Raw genomic sequence first — 16649 nt, forward strand, 5'->3', positions numbered from 1 at the left:
GACACTGCGGAGGCCAGAAGTGTACGTCATCGTCACCATGATGGCTTTCCCAGCGTCGCACACAAAACAACCCCGGAGGCCATTTCGGTTCAAACCCACACAGATTAAAAATCTGCTACCAAAATATATGCCTATAAGTATTTGCGTGGATGTGTTTGTGGCGAACGACAAAAAAGGCGTAATAAAATATGAAAGCAATCAGTCGGCGAAGCAACAGAGAGAACCGCAAGCAGTCAGCCAGCTTCATATTAGACCGCGAAGAGATTAAATGCATTATTGATGAGATTGTTCTTTTTTGCTCTTGCCTCTTTTCTTCTTATTCGTCTCATACATTATAACATATCGTTTCTTTCATATCTTGTCTGTGCGTTTGGATGAGTGAAAGGCGGTGCTTATGATGCGATTTTTGTTGACACACGTCTATACATTTTGACCGTCGCGTTCGGGTTAAGCAGCATTCATCATTGCCGTCTATTATGAACGCAAGGTTCAAAATTAGATTATTCGCTAGCGCAATCCAGAACGTGGGGTGTGTGTAATGAAATCGGTACGAGATTGAAGGAAGGTTGAAACGGTTCCCGACTGCAGAATCTAAACCCACCGGCTTTAGAGTTAATCATGTCATTTGTTACAAAAAATACTAAATCTAAGTCAATATAAAATAACTGCAAACAAAAAACATATGAGTCGAGGAGCTTGAGACGCAATTTTGTCGTTTAGCAAAATTACTGACGTAATTAACGTAATGCTGTTGTTTTACCGATGCACGAGTTTACTGTGGCAATAAATCGAACCACTTTTCCGACCCATATGCATACAGGCCCAAGCCACAAACAAGGAGGGTGTATCAAGCAAATTAATTAATATTTTTTTTTGCCCTTCGAGTAACTGAAACACGCTTTTCGTGTCTACTTATCTTTTATTGTTCCAGGACATTTTCTGGCCCTGGACGAAATGAGTAAACTTTCCGCTGACGACATGTGAGTTTGTGAGATTTGTATGCCTGTTTGTGGTTTTGTTAAAACTTTTTTTTGCACATTTTGGCCCAATTTACAAAGAAATATAACTACAGTTCTTAGTAAGTTTGTTATAACGTTCCTGCCGTCAAATAAAACGATAGTAAACAGGTTTGAGCTAGTTGCACCAGGAAGTATACAGTACAATCATCAAGCTAAACATAATTCATGGAAAATAAATCACAGATTCAGGCAATGAGAAGGTGCAATACAACGGAGGTACAAAACGATCAAATCAAAGTTCATTGGAATAGACAGAGGTCGATTGGTGTGTACTATGTCGAAAACGTCGAACACGACAAGGTCAGAATCATGCCCGGGGCCAATGGGAGGAAGGTAAGTGGACCAATAATTAAACCAACTTCAACCACAACCAAACACACAAATTGGCTAACATGTTTCGTGATGGACAGCAAGCAACACTCGAGCTGATGTTTATCGATCGTATTGGTTCTTCTATCTTATTTTGGGAGCGCGTAAAGTACACGGCACGAAGAGTAAATAGAATGGTGTAAGAAAAATTGGCAACAAGCGACAAATTGGCAGACCACATCGTCGGTCACAGGTAAGACAGATCGTTAAGTTCGAACACGGGCGGACAAATTGCTCTTGGAGTGAATCGATAAACAAACTAAAACTGAAGGCGGTTTACATGATTGGTGGGCGTGTGTTTGTGACTGGTGGAGAGGTGGAAATGAATGCTTGAAATATTTTATTAAAAATATAATATCTTTGACAATGGTTTCACATTGAATAGACAGACAATTGTTTGCTGGGAAATTGGTTGAATGGTTAAGAATTTTCTGGTAGAACGACGTTGAATTCGTTATTGCTTGTTCCGATAGAAAAATCACAGAGAGATAGTACATCAAACGGTGGCGTAATGAATATTGACCAATACGGCTTTCATTATAGTTGTAGGTAACTCACCATGGTTTTGGTTAGGTATAAAAATAACCACTTAAACTTTCTCTTATGCCATTGAAACAAATGATGGTCTTCCGGAGCCGGTTCAGTGTGTTCTGCAATGCGTTCTTTTAGGCAAATGGATATTTCGCTTTGAAGCTGAACTACGTACATTGGTCGAGTGTTTAGTTCCCGCAGGTCAGCTTTACACGTTCACGATGGACGATGGGTAAAGCAGCGAACGGATGCTTCGAAAAAGTATCTCGTGTTTGGGAAATAAAGATGCTATCGGATGGGATAGAATCGAACCGCATTTAACCTAGTGCGGTCGAATTAAATTTGTAGTTTACGGAAGAGAAGCGGTGATCGTGGTATTGCAATAGTGGAAATAAATCGATGTACGTTTTGGAAACGGAACGGTGTTGAAGAAACGAGAGGACTCGGTGAACGATAGCGCTTCAAAAAAGGGGCTGCCCAAGATATTTTCTGAGTTCATTCGTTTATTTTCTTTAATACCTCACTGGCAAACCTGGTAAAATCCAGTGAAAACGGTAGCGAGGAATGACTGTCTTCGGTGCGTTGTTGCGTTGGTCAGCATAGCCGGGCTAGATGGATGGAACGAGTGTGGAACGGGGTCGGGCCCTCGAAAACATAGTACATGTTGTGGATTTTCCAAGAGGTTTAGCAAAGAGAGGTAGAAGCATCTGGTTTTTGTAAAGGGTTCGATACTGTTTCTCAGTGGCGCCGGTTCAGCGGTAAGGGAAATAATAGATCGAGGCATGTATGAAACGTATGTATGCGTGTGTTTGAATTCCACCGCAGTAGGGAATTGGAGCGTCAGGGTTAACTATAAATCAAATGAAAATATGCATGTGCTATCTTAAGGATAATGGGTTAGAGACTTGAACCGTAACGGTGATATTGGTTTGCTTATTTATAGCCTGATATTCAACGTCCGATGCAAGATTGATAACGATTATTCAGAACATAAAATTAACCTTAGCATCGTGGGTGAATGCCCGATTGATTAAAAAAACAAAAACGACCTGATGTAAGTAATGAAAAATTCAGAAGAATTTTATATGTTTGTCTTCATGGAGTCTACTTTACCCCTTTGTTTTTGTTATTTCATCATCGTATCTGGTTGATAGGGACTCATTTTCACGATCTCATCTGGCAACTGACACTGGGAAAAAATGTTTTGCTTCCGCTCATGCAGCTTGTGGGAAAATGAGTGAGTGTGAGCAGCGACAGCACTGTGAGCGCCGACACAGTTCCATCTCACTATACCGTAGCTCGCCCCGCTTACGATGCGTTGCTGAGTGTCTGGGTGAGTGGTAATTTTTTTCTACACCCTCCGGAGGGGAAGCGAACTCATCGCTGATTGCGGAAACAAGCTTCCGTGTGTTTCGGATTCGGTCTCGGTGAAACGAGTTTTCCCATTGCGTTTTCATCTCAGTTATCGTTTGCTCTCGTTGGTAGACGAAAGTCATAGCCCATTCGCAGCAGACAGGCGACATGCGTGCGTGACCAGCGTTGCTGTCGGAAAAAAAGGGAAAGCAAGAAAAAAAACGTGCAGGTGCAATAAGAAGGGGTGCTCAGTAGCAGGGTGACACACGCTTCTCGGTGGAGACGTTCTTCAACGTAAGTGCAACACGCGTAAATAGGCGCCTGGTGATTTCAAATCAACAACCACATCCACATATATACACACACACACACACACACACACACACACACACACGCGTGGATTTATATGCATTTTAATCATACCCGAGGCCAACGCAAAGGTGTGAGAATGCGAGTGTGTGGAGCAATTTAGTAGAAAGTGCAAACCCATCAAAGGATGCCATATGTGAACAGATCGAGCAGCCGAGAGAGCGGCATATGAGTGAATGATGAATGGATTTTCTGTGTGTACATGTATGTGTATACATGTGTGTGTGTGTAAAAATGGGCGATAGGCCAAGGTAGTGAGCAAAGCATAGTGTGAAATTGTGTACAGCATACAGGACGAGAATGCGAGATGGCAAAGAATTCAACCAAACGATAGATAGGATTAAAGGGCGGCTGGAAACGCGTAAAGATTTTTTTCCCCAAGTTTCTTTTTTCTGTTGCTCATCTCGTTACGTCCGGAAGCAAAAAAAAAAAAATGAAAGAAATATGCGTACATGGGGATGCTTTGAGTGAAAGAATTTAAGAAAATCTCAGCACCATCTCACCGCAGCCGCATTTAGTGGTATGGTGGTGATTTCCTTAAACACTTTTCCTTCCGCTCTACCGGAATGTGTTTTTTGCTGGTTCTTTCTTTACAATTCTGTGTGAAAAGTGAAATTGTGGAAAGTGTATAAAGCTACCAGGAAATAGAATGGAGTGTATTGATTGAAAAAAAGGAAGTGAAGCCAGGATTCCAGACCAAGGAGACGAACAGGCCGTGCTGTGGTTGGTTTGAGATTTTTTTAAAATTGTTTCGTACGTGAAATCTCGCCCTGGAGGAACGTTCCATTCGTTCGCTTATGCCTGGCGTGGTTTGTGGTTTGTCACTGGCTGTGTATTGATTTGGGTATTGAATTGATTTTTACTTTTGTTTCTTTCTGCTCAAAGGCTTTAGCAATTGCAACTGTTGTGCAAAATGTGTATAAATTAATAAGAGAATCTTTGTTGAATCAGTGTAAAAATTGGCATGGTGAAATCTGCCCTGCGACTTTTTGCGTGGAAATTGTATAAAACCGTGGGGCTTCAGTGAAAATGGTGTTGAAAAAAACAGTGTAAAAGTGTGTCACGTTTAATGTATCACATCGATGGAGGGTTGATTATGGAATCCAGTTTTTAAAAGTTATCATTATAAAGGAATCCAAAAAGCCAAAAAAGCCAGGTAAGTGTAAAAGCGAAAGATTGTCCAAAAAGGGGGGTTACAGTACGAGGTGCCGTATTTTCGGCATGTGAAATCAAGGGGTTTGTAAATGTCAGAACGACCTTTCTGACTACCGTTCTGTTTTGACGTACGGGACCGCTAACCCTACGGCATTCACTAATGATACTGTTATGGATTGGTGTTATAGCTCGTGATTTTACTCTACTGTAGTATGTAGTGTTTTCCGGGTTTTCCGCACCAGCAGCTGCTCGCCAGTCAGTTGGTTCAGCTGCCAGCGTTCCCAAACTTGGTCCTGGTAGCGAGATAATAGTTTGTGTCACGATCATGCCGCTTATAAATTGCATCCATTTTGGAACCATGTTCCGTACGACCGCGTACTACCGATACGTGCAGACATTATTCAGCATGTTTGTATGGTGGATGCAGGCCGCTGATTTGACCGTAGTCGAAGGCAATGCGGAGGGAAGGAAAATAACTAGGACAAAAAATAATACATCATTCTAAATGACACTGCACGCTACCGCGTGGGAGAGAAGAAGGCCAGAGGGAGGCCGGAGGGTTACAAATAATGCAATGCGTTACGGTGCCAGACGTGTGTAGTGTTCAGTGGTTATTTATGCCGGTTGGAACGGTTAAAACATGCTGCGAGATCTTGCAAGTGCACGTGAGGTAAAACTCATAATTCATCTAAATTACTTCAGATTGTTTACATTGCTTTATTGCACTATATGATTGGTATATAGTTTATGTGTGGGAAATGTTGATTACGTTGAAAGTAGGAATAAAAATCAATCGTTTGAAACTGCCGCGAGGTTAACCATTCTGAAGAACCCATTAGCTTATATAGCTTTGGATGTATTTAAGAGTTAATTTTTTAAATTAGTTTATGCGTGTTGCTTCCCACGCATACTGTTAAAAAATTTAAATGTCAAATGAACAATCATCCCTCGCCAATCATCATCTTTGCACAGTTCCTTCCGGTAGATGACCAGAGATGATTTGAAGCATGTCATGCGAGGCAAAACTTGGAAATGTTCTCTGGTAGAAGTTTTAGCCAGTTTTACACAACAACTAACTGGTTGGTGCATCACGAACCGTCAAGCTGTCAGCTCACTACAGTATAAACGCAGTGCCATTGGAAAAGTTGCACCGAGTGCCGAACGTTGATTGCTGAGTTGTATGACTGACTCTTGAGCGTTCACAGGAACTTAAGGGGCAGAAAAGTTTTCAATGCTTTTAGTGCCAGTTTATTTCATTTAGTGAGGGAAAAAGCTAATGGGATTTTAGTTTTTCCTTACCCGAGCGTATTCTACACGGGGCTAGCAAGAGTAGAAACTTTAATACACTTTGTTTGAACAGTTTTTGTACGTTTTGAAGGTATAATAAACACTGCAAGATTTCATTCGACTACTGAATAATTAATCAAAAACTGTACTTTGGGCCAACTGTGCACCCTGCGTAATTATGAGCAGGCTTTTAACCAGCGCGTTCAGGAAGGAAATATCATGATTACATGGTCATATTTAAGCTGCGACAATTTTATCCTCTCTCACCATGCCACGAAACGCTAATTAGATGCGGGCCGGCATTTGAGAACAAAGGTAGCAAAGCACAAGCATGGCACGAGCGTGTGTTATCCTTTCATTTTGAATTGTAGTGACAACAGCATATATAACAGCGCGCACCGGCCGGTCGCACTTCCGCCGGGAAATGATTTTCGTGCTCAGCCCAGATCCGGAAGCATTCCCGGATTTGGGACACCAGGCAGCATACCTGAAACCAGGCGTTTCGGGCAATCGATTTCTCAACAAGTGCGCATGTGTTCTGCCAGTGTCTGTCGTTCTGTTGGTTGGTGGTAGTTTTGAGATCATCCCGGGGACCAGGCCAGTTGAATAGTTGATAAATAAATGATCGAATTTCATTATAATTAATATTCACCGGAGCACATACTACTGGTACTAGGTCAGCGACCGGCGCGGGAAGCATCGTTGATTAAGTGTGGCGTTGAGTCGGGATGCAAGTGCCGCATTTCGGCTGCGACATACTTTCCCAAGCGAGTTGACCAGTGGCCAGCCTGCAATGCAATGATCGATTTTCCAACGCAAATGCATCATTCCGGTGAGAGGGTGACGAAATGGAAATTGTTTGATCATATTGAGCTGGTGATTATTGTTCAGACGAGTCTGTAATTATGTTGTCGCTCCGCCAGTTGCAGCCGAACCGGGCCGGAGCCGGCACTTTGCTGATGAATGTCACGGTGTAGTTTAATAATGAAGTTGTTAATATGTGTGTTTGTGTACGTTCGGTATGAAGAGAACCGTGCTAGAGGATGGTATGCGGTACCATTTTCGATTAGGGAAATGTATGCCTGCATAATCGGACGTAAATATGCAGTGAGCTGTGATTTTACAATGATAAATTATTAAATGCTCAGAGTTTGAGACCCTACTTGAGGTCAATCTCAAAGGTTCTGTAAGCTAGATACATGCATGAATGATTGATGACTAGGACAAAAGGCCATACAGCACTAAAGTATTTCTCTTTATATTTCATTGTGTTGTTGGGTTGTACCTTTTTGGAGAGAGAGAGAGTAATTCTTTTGAGATTAATGAAGAACGAATAAAGTATGAGTTTTAAAAACGAATTGTTTTGTTATGAATTTTAAAAGAAGTGTTTCTAAATAAATACCAGTTTTAAGCATTTTTTGTTATTGCAGTTCATCAACGTGACTCCCAATATGGTTAGATCTCCATATATCCACGTGTTGCTGCCAACTAAAAATCGTTTTACTCGATTATTCAGATCAATTGAAAAATAATTTCGTGACTCTCAATTTACGTCAGGATTAAAACAACAAAAATCCTAAAGTCACCAGTTCATGCTCTCCGGTATGTGGACCTAGGCAGGAGTAGAGACATATAGCCAAGGGCACCGACAAACGATAGCAACGAGCGTGGTAAAGGATGAGATTTCAGCACATAGATAATGATGATGAAAGCATGGATTATGATAAGCGAAGCAAGGCAAGGCATGAGAAGAAATGACGCAGAGGGGTGTTGGTAATGGTGATTGCGCTAACCTCCACCGCCGGCACTGTCGTGGTGCTGTCATGATGTGGGTTTTTGGCAGCCACAGCGGTTCATCATCAGCCATCAGAATATTCGGACAGGACGCCATCGTTGACAGCTTTCCGGGTTGGTTTGATCGTGGTACCGGCGTGAATAATCACTTGGTCGCCCCAAAACGGAAGGATCATATTTTTCTACCCATCTCCCTTTCCTGCCTCGCATTACACACACACCACCACCATTCCGGGGGCTGATGAATGTTGAAGTTTCCCGAAAGGCTCAGTCCGACACGGAAGGGGCCATTGGGGTAAATGCAAAATGGAGCAACACTTTACAAAGCTCGACCCACTCGGATCTCATTTTATCACCGGACGTGATTTGTCACGTCTGGGAGCGTGGGGATGAGTGCGGAAGAGTTAGGATTGGTCAAAAGATTGGCCGTAGTTGATAAATGGCAAAAAGGGGCTGGCCGTTTGGCCGGCTGTAGGCCGGCTTTCTTTGTGGTAGTTTTCTGAACGGGGTGTATGGCAAAGTGCTCATTCAAAGCATTCGCGGGAAAAAGGCTTTCGCTAATGGGAGTAATTATCGTCGCGTTACTGTCCATTAACTGGTTGGCCCCGTGATGGTTGAGCATTCTAATGCTAGCAAGGCTATCTTGCAGTGGACTTGAAATTGCGTCACACAGAAAACCGGGTGCCAAATGCAGTGCTAATGGTTTGCAGGATTTACTGTTGAGGGGGGGCGCACTTACCCATGAAAGTGTTTCTGTAAAGGGCTGAAAAAATAATGATATGAATAAGTAAAATAAATGTGCCTTTTGATTCTGGTCAGCAGGACTAATTTGCTTTTGATGGTATCTAATGGTATCTTTTGCCGTTGCGTTAGGCTTTCATAGTGGATTTCTTAACGTTACTCAAGTCGCAAATTGTTCCAAAATGGTTGCCATTATATATCACATTACCTTGTGGTTTTCTTTATAATCTGTCATGCACAATGGTGTTGCGGTTTGGCAATAAATGATGATTTTGTGGTTTTGTGGATCGGTTTGTGGTACGGCATACTCACAATGAGATGTATCAGAGATAGTTATTTCTACGAAAAATATGAAAGCTTCTGTGGCTTGGTTAAAAGCCACATACGATACTCAGAAGATGAAAGTTAAAAGTTGATTGTTACATAACGAAGATTTCGTGAAGGAAATGCCATTCACATGGTTTGTTTTTCGCCAACGCCAAAGTATTTTTATGAAAGCTGTGCTGCAAGTTCAAGTACGCTACGGATTGTTCATTTCTTACGCCATCCTGTACACCGGGTTCAGGGATCGGTACCATTCGCCAGTCTATATTTAGATATGGCTTCATTATTATTTAATATTCCAGTTTCCAGGGGTTTCATGGGCTGAGCCGTTCCGCACCGGTCGTCGGTGATAATCGATTTAACCTCATCAACATTCAGCACTTTCTCGTTTTTCGGTGGAATGGATGTGATTTAAATAATTAATCTTGCTCTAGATGGAATTATCAAAATTTCCATCGCAGATGTAGCTGCTGTGTTTTTGGTAGGCTGTATTATTTGTATTTTCTTTAGAAAATGAAGCGCCATGCTATTGCGGCGGATTCGGTAAACGGCATGATTGTGTCACAACGGATATCGGTGGTGGTGGCAGTAAGCTGAAATGGAGTATTCAAAACTGCCAGAAAATAAAAACGAGTAAAAAGTATTAACAATAAATTCAAATACACTACTACGCCAGCGTTACAATATAATATTTCTAAAATTTGTATAAATCCGAATAAAATGAATAGAGTTCTAATTCACAGATTCAAAATGTCCGGACCCAGTTCATTAAAGTTGTTCTTTATCAAATGTTGATGAATGCTACCTTAGCAAGTAAAAAAAGCAATTTCAAGCCTTGTAAATGACAGTTAGTTTTCGATAGACATTAAATCCGAAATGTCTAGGTCGAGACAAGATTATTATAAGGACATTGTGTTAATTCTTATATATCGTGTTGAAAATGAGTACCTTCTCACCCCAATGGCTAAAAAGCTTTCTCGAGAAGTTAGAAACAATCAAACTAGCGGCCAAACAACCAATCTACTCGGCAGCCAAAATTCGGTCTAACGCAGCCGCAGATCCTTAAATTGAATTAACGATGAATTGAATGTTTCCACGAATCGATGAAATTGGAATTGGGTAGGCGAGACCGATTTCATATCGCTCCGATACGCACAGCTTGAGTGGCAAGGTTACCTTTGTCGTATCGTTTTATTTCTTTTTTTGTCCCTCGGAATACCCACCCACCTGACATTCGCTTATGCGCCAGCTTATGTCTTTGACGGTTCGCCCCTACACACCCACACACATCCTCCTGCCACAACCTGCCTTATGATTTCGCGTTCACGACCACTTAACGAGGGCTTAGCGATTGCTGGCCGGGGTAGGGGGTGATGGGAATAATTTGCCTTTTGTCAGGCAGGTGTCACTTTCACTGGTGAGGACTTAGCGGCACTGACGCTTTCCATTGCGGGTTGGTGGCCACATCCTTAGCAGGGAGCCTTCGGTTGATTGGAAATTGATTTGCGGTTCCTCTCGCCTTCTCCCTCCCTTCCCCCCACCTGATACAGGAAGAAGTTGGTGAAGTGGTGCGTGAGGTGGGCTTTACGTGCGACACTTTATTGATTAGCGGAAATGGATATACATTTACTGTACTGGAGATAAATTATTTTGTTGCGAATGAGATGGGAGTTTAACACGAAATCATCTGGAATTGAAGCGCTTGAAGATAAATTATTTTTTATTTATGACTTTTCCTGTACATGGCATATTATCCATATGCCGAACCAAAAACGGATGAAAAAATATCATTAACGATATGCGTCACTGGAACCATTTCATGCTGAGGTAGACGAATGGTAATGGTAAAAATGATTGAAAGCTTTATTCATAATGCATCAGACGCTCGCTGTCGACATGATATGTTCTCTTGTTTTATATGCTGATACAGCATAAAATCGTTTTATATGCGCTACAATTCGCTACTCATTTGCTGTTGATGGGAAAACACAATGTGTTTCGCGAAAATTCAAATAGCATCCAGATTTGCAGCTCTGAATGTTATATTGATCTTTTTCTGGTTAATCTGAAAATATGGGTTGATATCAAAAGTAACAAATATTTTTTTCACTTCACCTAATGGAATATGTTATATTAACACTGCTAGTATGGTTTTGCACAGGCACTCATTTCATTGATGCACCATACGTGTCCTTTTGATCGGAAATTTCACTGCATTCTTTGGAATCGTACACAAATGAAACAACTGATAGAAGGTTGCAAAATGTTGTTACGATGCCTGCGGTATGAGTGGATTATTTTTCTATTTATGTTGGCCAGTAACCTGTTTTTCGATTCTTTCATTTATGTTCCACTGTGTAGGGTTTCAAGTGAAGTGTTGTTTGTGTCATTTGTCATCATAAATTTGAAGTTTTTCGATATGTTAATTATTATTTATTTAAAGCGATGAAAAAGCAATAATGAAAATATTATCTGTGATGATATTACTTATAAAATACGAAGAAAAAGTAAATGTACATGTACAAGTAAATGTCTTGTTTTGTAAGCCATGACAAAAAAACTATATAGTTGTGACTTTGATATGAAAATGTTTTTGCAAAAGTAGCAGTTTTATTTATGCATGTTTTGATTGAATATACATATAAATAATACGTCATATGTAAAGAAAAAGAATGAGATTATTATAGGATTTCGTGCGTTTGTTCGTATGGTCCGTCCCCTCTTAGTAATTTCATAATTGTTATGTATAAATGTTATGTGTTTTGAAAAATTTAATAAAGGTTCATCCAAAATAATTTGAATGATTGTCTTACTCTCCAGATTAAATGGCTGACAAATATGCAAGAATTTTGATCAAACTATGCACGTATTTGTGGGTGGAATATGTTTGTTATGGTTGGAATGCTCATTTTCGAATAACACATACATTTATTCTTGCTGGTATCTTTATAAACGTTCTTGTTGGTTTGCTGGAATTTAGAATATAAATTTCAGAGCCAAGTAAAAAACACAATGCACATGTGACGGGTGGTTTATATACAAAATTCAATCCCTGACCTTAATCGGACAGATAATAATTGCATTGAATTGTGGAGCGTTTGGCGCCACCTCCAAATGATGCAGCTTATGGAGAAGTAAAAATAGAAAAAAAGAAAAATGGCATGGCACTTCAAGAGCATCAACCGGAATGCGGCTGTTCGTTTGCAAGGTGAAATGGTGTTTTCATGGTCACTGAAACTGTGGGAGATTTGTACGTTTCATACGATTAGAGGAAGCACACCCAGAACCAACAGAATAGGGACCGCACCGTCTGTCTTTCAGCAGTACTCAATTGCATTCGCGTTGAGGCGGGGATGATTTTGCTTTGACAAACAACTGCATTCGAATGAATTGCTCTTATTCCATAGAATTAATGTACTATTGTGTGTGAGTGTCAAGGTTTTCGACTAGGAATGGAACTAGGTTGGAAGAAGAGAGATGAGAGGTGTGGATGGAAGTGGTTCAATCACAGTAGTGACACGGTTCGCTGATCAGTAAAATGGAGCATTTTCCTAACTTCCTTTCGGGTCGGGTGATCTGTATAAGAATGATTTAGCTTGCATGTGTTTCTTAATGCGTATTTCCATGCACCTTATAACTCTGTCTTGGTGTCGGATATTTACACCATATGGTTACCAGACCATTTGGAGTATTCGATATTGGTACTGGTGCAGTTGGTCTATAATAATTTGTGCGTGAATAAAATATCAAGTATTTTAAAATTTAGAAGCAAACTTCTTATTGTAATGTATTTTCAATAAAATGAATGCTAAAAATGTGTTAAATTCATGCAGCCATTGAGAAGCTATGCGCTTCAGTCCTATACTGTGGTAGTCAACACATAACAATAGACAATTGAGAAATAATAGCCAACAAGGGATGTACACCACCTAGTACATCAGCACAGCAATAAAGTTGAACTGTTTCGCTCAAACCGGGATGTATGATTAACCGATTACGATCTAAACCTCCCGAAGTCAACAATTATCCGATCATGCATTTTAATACACCACACTGCGCAGAATGGAACGTATCGATCACGTGAACGAAAGCGATGAAATTGCAGGAAAGCGGTCGTTGCATTGCAGCAGATCAAAAGCAATCAACGTTAGCGATTTGCTGTAACCGGAATCACTCTACTGATGCGTTTTTGATAAGAACACAGCAAAAAGAACACGGCCTGTTCCATTCTTTAAACTAGTATCTGTAGGGGAGCCGACCCGCTGAGTAAACAGATTCGTATGGTGAAAACATTGCGGTACAGGGAGGGCCATGTAATTGCATAGTAATTGATGGTCATGACACCTGCACGCCAATCATTGCTGTAGCGTGTTCGTGGGTATGATGGTAAATGATTTCTATTTGTAGTAACTAGTAAATGTTTGAAGTTTGTCGTATACTTTTTACACTCAAAGTATTCGAAGCAGTTTTCAAAATGAACTGGCAATGGTTTATTACAAATCGGATAAATTTTTATTTACCCAAGTCATGTGATTAAGATTTAGGTTTAGTCTGCCGGTTACGGCTAAATCAAACAAAAAATAAAGAAAATGTTGAAAAAGGTGGATGTTTTGGAACAAGTAAACACGATGGAATACATTAAATAAAGCCAACAGCGTCATCAATATACTACCGTAAGCTTATATTATAACGCTTCAAAAACAAATTTGTCATGCCATGCTGTACCTGTCCATGAGGAACGTAAAATGCCCTTAGGTGTGAAGGTTTTACATAGCTACCGAATGTAGTTTACTTTCAATTTAAATCGCCATTCTTTACGTTTACTATGCTCCCGTTTTCAGTGAATTGGGCTCATTCCTGCATACTGCAGTTAATTGAGGATTGTGTACTGGTGGCTTAATGCCAGTTGGGTTAATTTCTGCAAACCAGCGAACTACGCCTCCGCTACGTGTTATTGAATATTCGCACGCAAAAATGGATGTGTAATTTTCGTCTGGAACTCGTACTGGTCGATGTTTCTCCTTAGCAACATGGGCCACTACAGCCGCATGTATAGTATTGTTCGGTTGATGGCAATGGTGTACCGTGCGGCTGTCAAACCATAATTGTTAGCTTTCTATCGTCTATCGCACTGCCGACGATGATAAAACGTTACTTCATGGTCTTTTCTATCGTTGGTTGAACACCTAACTGTTTTGTGTATGTGTCTAGTGGCAGCTCACCTACGTTGGGTATGGTTCGTTGTTTTCTAACAGCCGTTCTGAAAGCCGTTCCATCAGACGGGAGCACATTTCCGTACAATCTTCCGTAGGTACATCCTTTCCGGTGTAAAGATCGGAAATCATACTTGCATCCCGGTCGAAGGTTCAACGACCAACCGGACCGGTGTGCAGTGTTTGGTGTACGGTTGAAAAACTAACAGCCCCTCCACATATTCGGTAATTTCCAGAAACCGCAAACTTCCCACCGAATTGGGTCACCGTTTCTGCTGCTGGTAGAGGATGGGTACTTGCAGTGTACGGTGTGGAGTGTCCATACGGATATTGACATCGTACTTGCTCTGCAAAAGGTGTGCTTGGAAGAGTGCATTTTAGTGCACGCGGTGCAATTAAGGATACATTAAAGTGCTCCCGCATGCACTCGAAACAGGGGAAAGTTTTATCTTCCCGTTAGATTCAGCCTCATCCTTACCTGGAAAACTGAGCGGGAAAACGTTTGCACCCTGTTGGTAGAGCCCCATTGTTGCAACGTACATCAGGTGAAGCATGCACAATAATGGATTTGCTAGGCATAGTTATGGTAGTGCTAACAACAGAAAACTAACAGACGTAACTGTACTCAATGTAAGGGCGTATCTGATTATGATCGAGTGTTTAGAATGTGGCCATTAGTAGCTGGAAAGTAGTTACCAACGAGAAGGCAGATTTGCTAGTCAGAAAAAGTTTTCAATAACGTGCTGTTGTGTTTTCGTCCAATTGAAGGAGGAATGAAGTTAATGATAAATAGCAGAAGTTTTTGAAGCACTTTAAGGTGCAACATGTTGTGTCATAAAGTGATTTGTTGAGTATCTGATTAAACCTAGAAAAGTAGATTGCAGGTATTGTGCGCTATAGTTGTAGCTAAAATGTTAACTGGACCTGTTAAGGATTTTGGTCTATATCTTATTGATTAAAACACTTTACACTGTTATTTTAACGGAAATCGAAACTTAAACGTCTTAATCATGAAAAACAATCAGAAGTTTATGCATTAATAACAAATATTTACGTTTAAAATGAATTTCAAAAATCAACGTAACCGTTTGAGCGAATATTTTATTTGCTAATTTATTTACTTATTTTGAAATCTGAGGTTATGAAGCTTTCATGGTGGTCTTTAAACATTGTATTTGATGGGTTTCAATCATTTTAAGTCATTATAAACGTGTTAATTTGCCAATAATGCAGATGACCATTTCGCCCCAGGTTCCCCTATAACTTTTATCATCAACGTCTACGGTACTTAGTTACTGAGCTAGATAGACGCTCATTAGTACTGAATTTGGAGGTTAATCACGATACACCAGGGGTTTGTCTTTCCACGTATAGCTTTTAATAGTGTTGTATCGAACAAAGCAAAAATACGAAAATATATTCCGGTAATGTCTGCAGTTTGTGCTTCTTATAAGCGATTAGCTATGAATGACTTTAGTGAAAACTTTTAAAAGAAACACAAAATATGGAAGTGGATCGGATACATGAATTTTCGCGCCTAAAATAGACCGTCGCCTCGTAGCAAGGACTGACTATCCGGCTGCGTGGTACTGAATAAAGTCTCGAAAGCCTATACAGGGTGGCTTGTCCGTGTAGGACATTTACGCCAAATATACGAAGAGATTAGCTTTCTTTTGTTTTTTTGTAGCATCATCCAAAAAGGTGCAAAAGAATGATAAAGGGTAGATTTGCACATATTTATCACAAATGTCACTGCGTTTATGCTTCGTCTTCCAACTGAAGCATAAAATAACAAAAAAAAAAAGGTTTAAGCCAAGGTATATGATATATGACATCACTGGTAAAAAAGCTAGTTTGAAATACTTCCTAAAAAAACTCTTGTGAATTGAATAAGACAGGATAGGTTGAGGGTGGGTTACGAGTGGCACGAATTTCGGCGAGTAAAAGTCGAAAGTCTGTTTCGAAAAATTTTTCTACGCTTGTCATTTGCTGTAAGGATGGTGGTTATGTAACGAAAGAAAGAGTGAAGAGAGACACTGTCCCCAAGCGTTGGCAAAAGTGTTCATTTTTTCCAACTTTCTATCTCCCCAAACGCATCGAGAGACTCGTTGACAGGAATCGAAGGTATTTGTGCATTTGTTAGAGAAAATATTAAAAGTGGATGTCCTACCGACACCACCATCGAGTTGCGCATCTATTCTCGAAAGTTGGAACTCTTTCGGTTCCGGCAAACGATAGCCAATTGAAGCCGTTTGCCTATTGTCGGCCAAAAAGCGAAAAGGACAAGATCGATACGAATGAAAAAGGTACTTTTGCTTTCTTTTGGTTGGGCTTTACTGTTTTGTTCGTCCTCCTAGAAATGAAGGTAGGTAAAATGGCACAACGGTTGGACGCAGCAATAGGTAGAGGATTGCTGGGAAATTTTCGTACAGCTTATGGGTGAGTATTTGCAAATGATTGCTTTGAAGGCGGTATGCTTCGTGTCCGTAATGAC

At 40.6% G+C, this 16649-nt stretch overlaps 1 protein-coding gene across 3 annotated transcripts in view; it reads left to right on the plus strand.

Annotated features, from left to right (window-relative positions):
* Positions 1 to 3398: 3398 nt before the first annotated feature.
* Positions 3399 to 16649, plus strand: part of LOC121589314 (5-hydroxytryptamine receptor 1-like) — a 48133-nt gene continuing 34882 nt past the window's right edge. For 2 of the 3 annotated variants that reach the window (XM_041908115.1, XM_041908113.1), the window contains exons 1-2: positions 3399 to 3566; positions 4527 to 4797. The gene's annotated coding sequence lies outside the window, so the exon portion shown is untranslated. The other variant, XM_041908114.1, reaches the window with a different exon arrangement.

Source organism: Anopheles merus, chromosome 2R, assembly GCF_017562075.2.
Source record: "Anopheles merus strain MAF chromosome 2R, AmerM5.1, whole genome shotgun sequence".
NCBI lineage: Eukaryota > Metazoa > Arthropoda > Insecta > Diptera > Culicidae > Anopheles > Anopheles merus.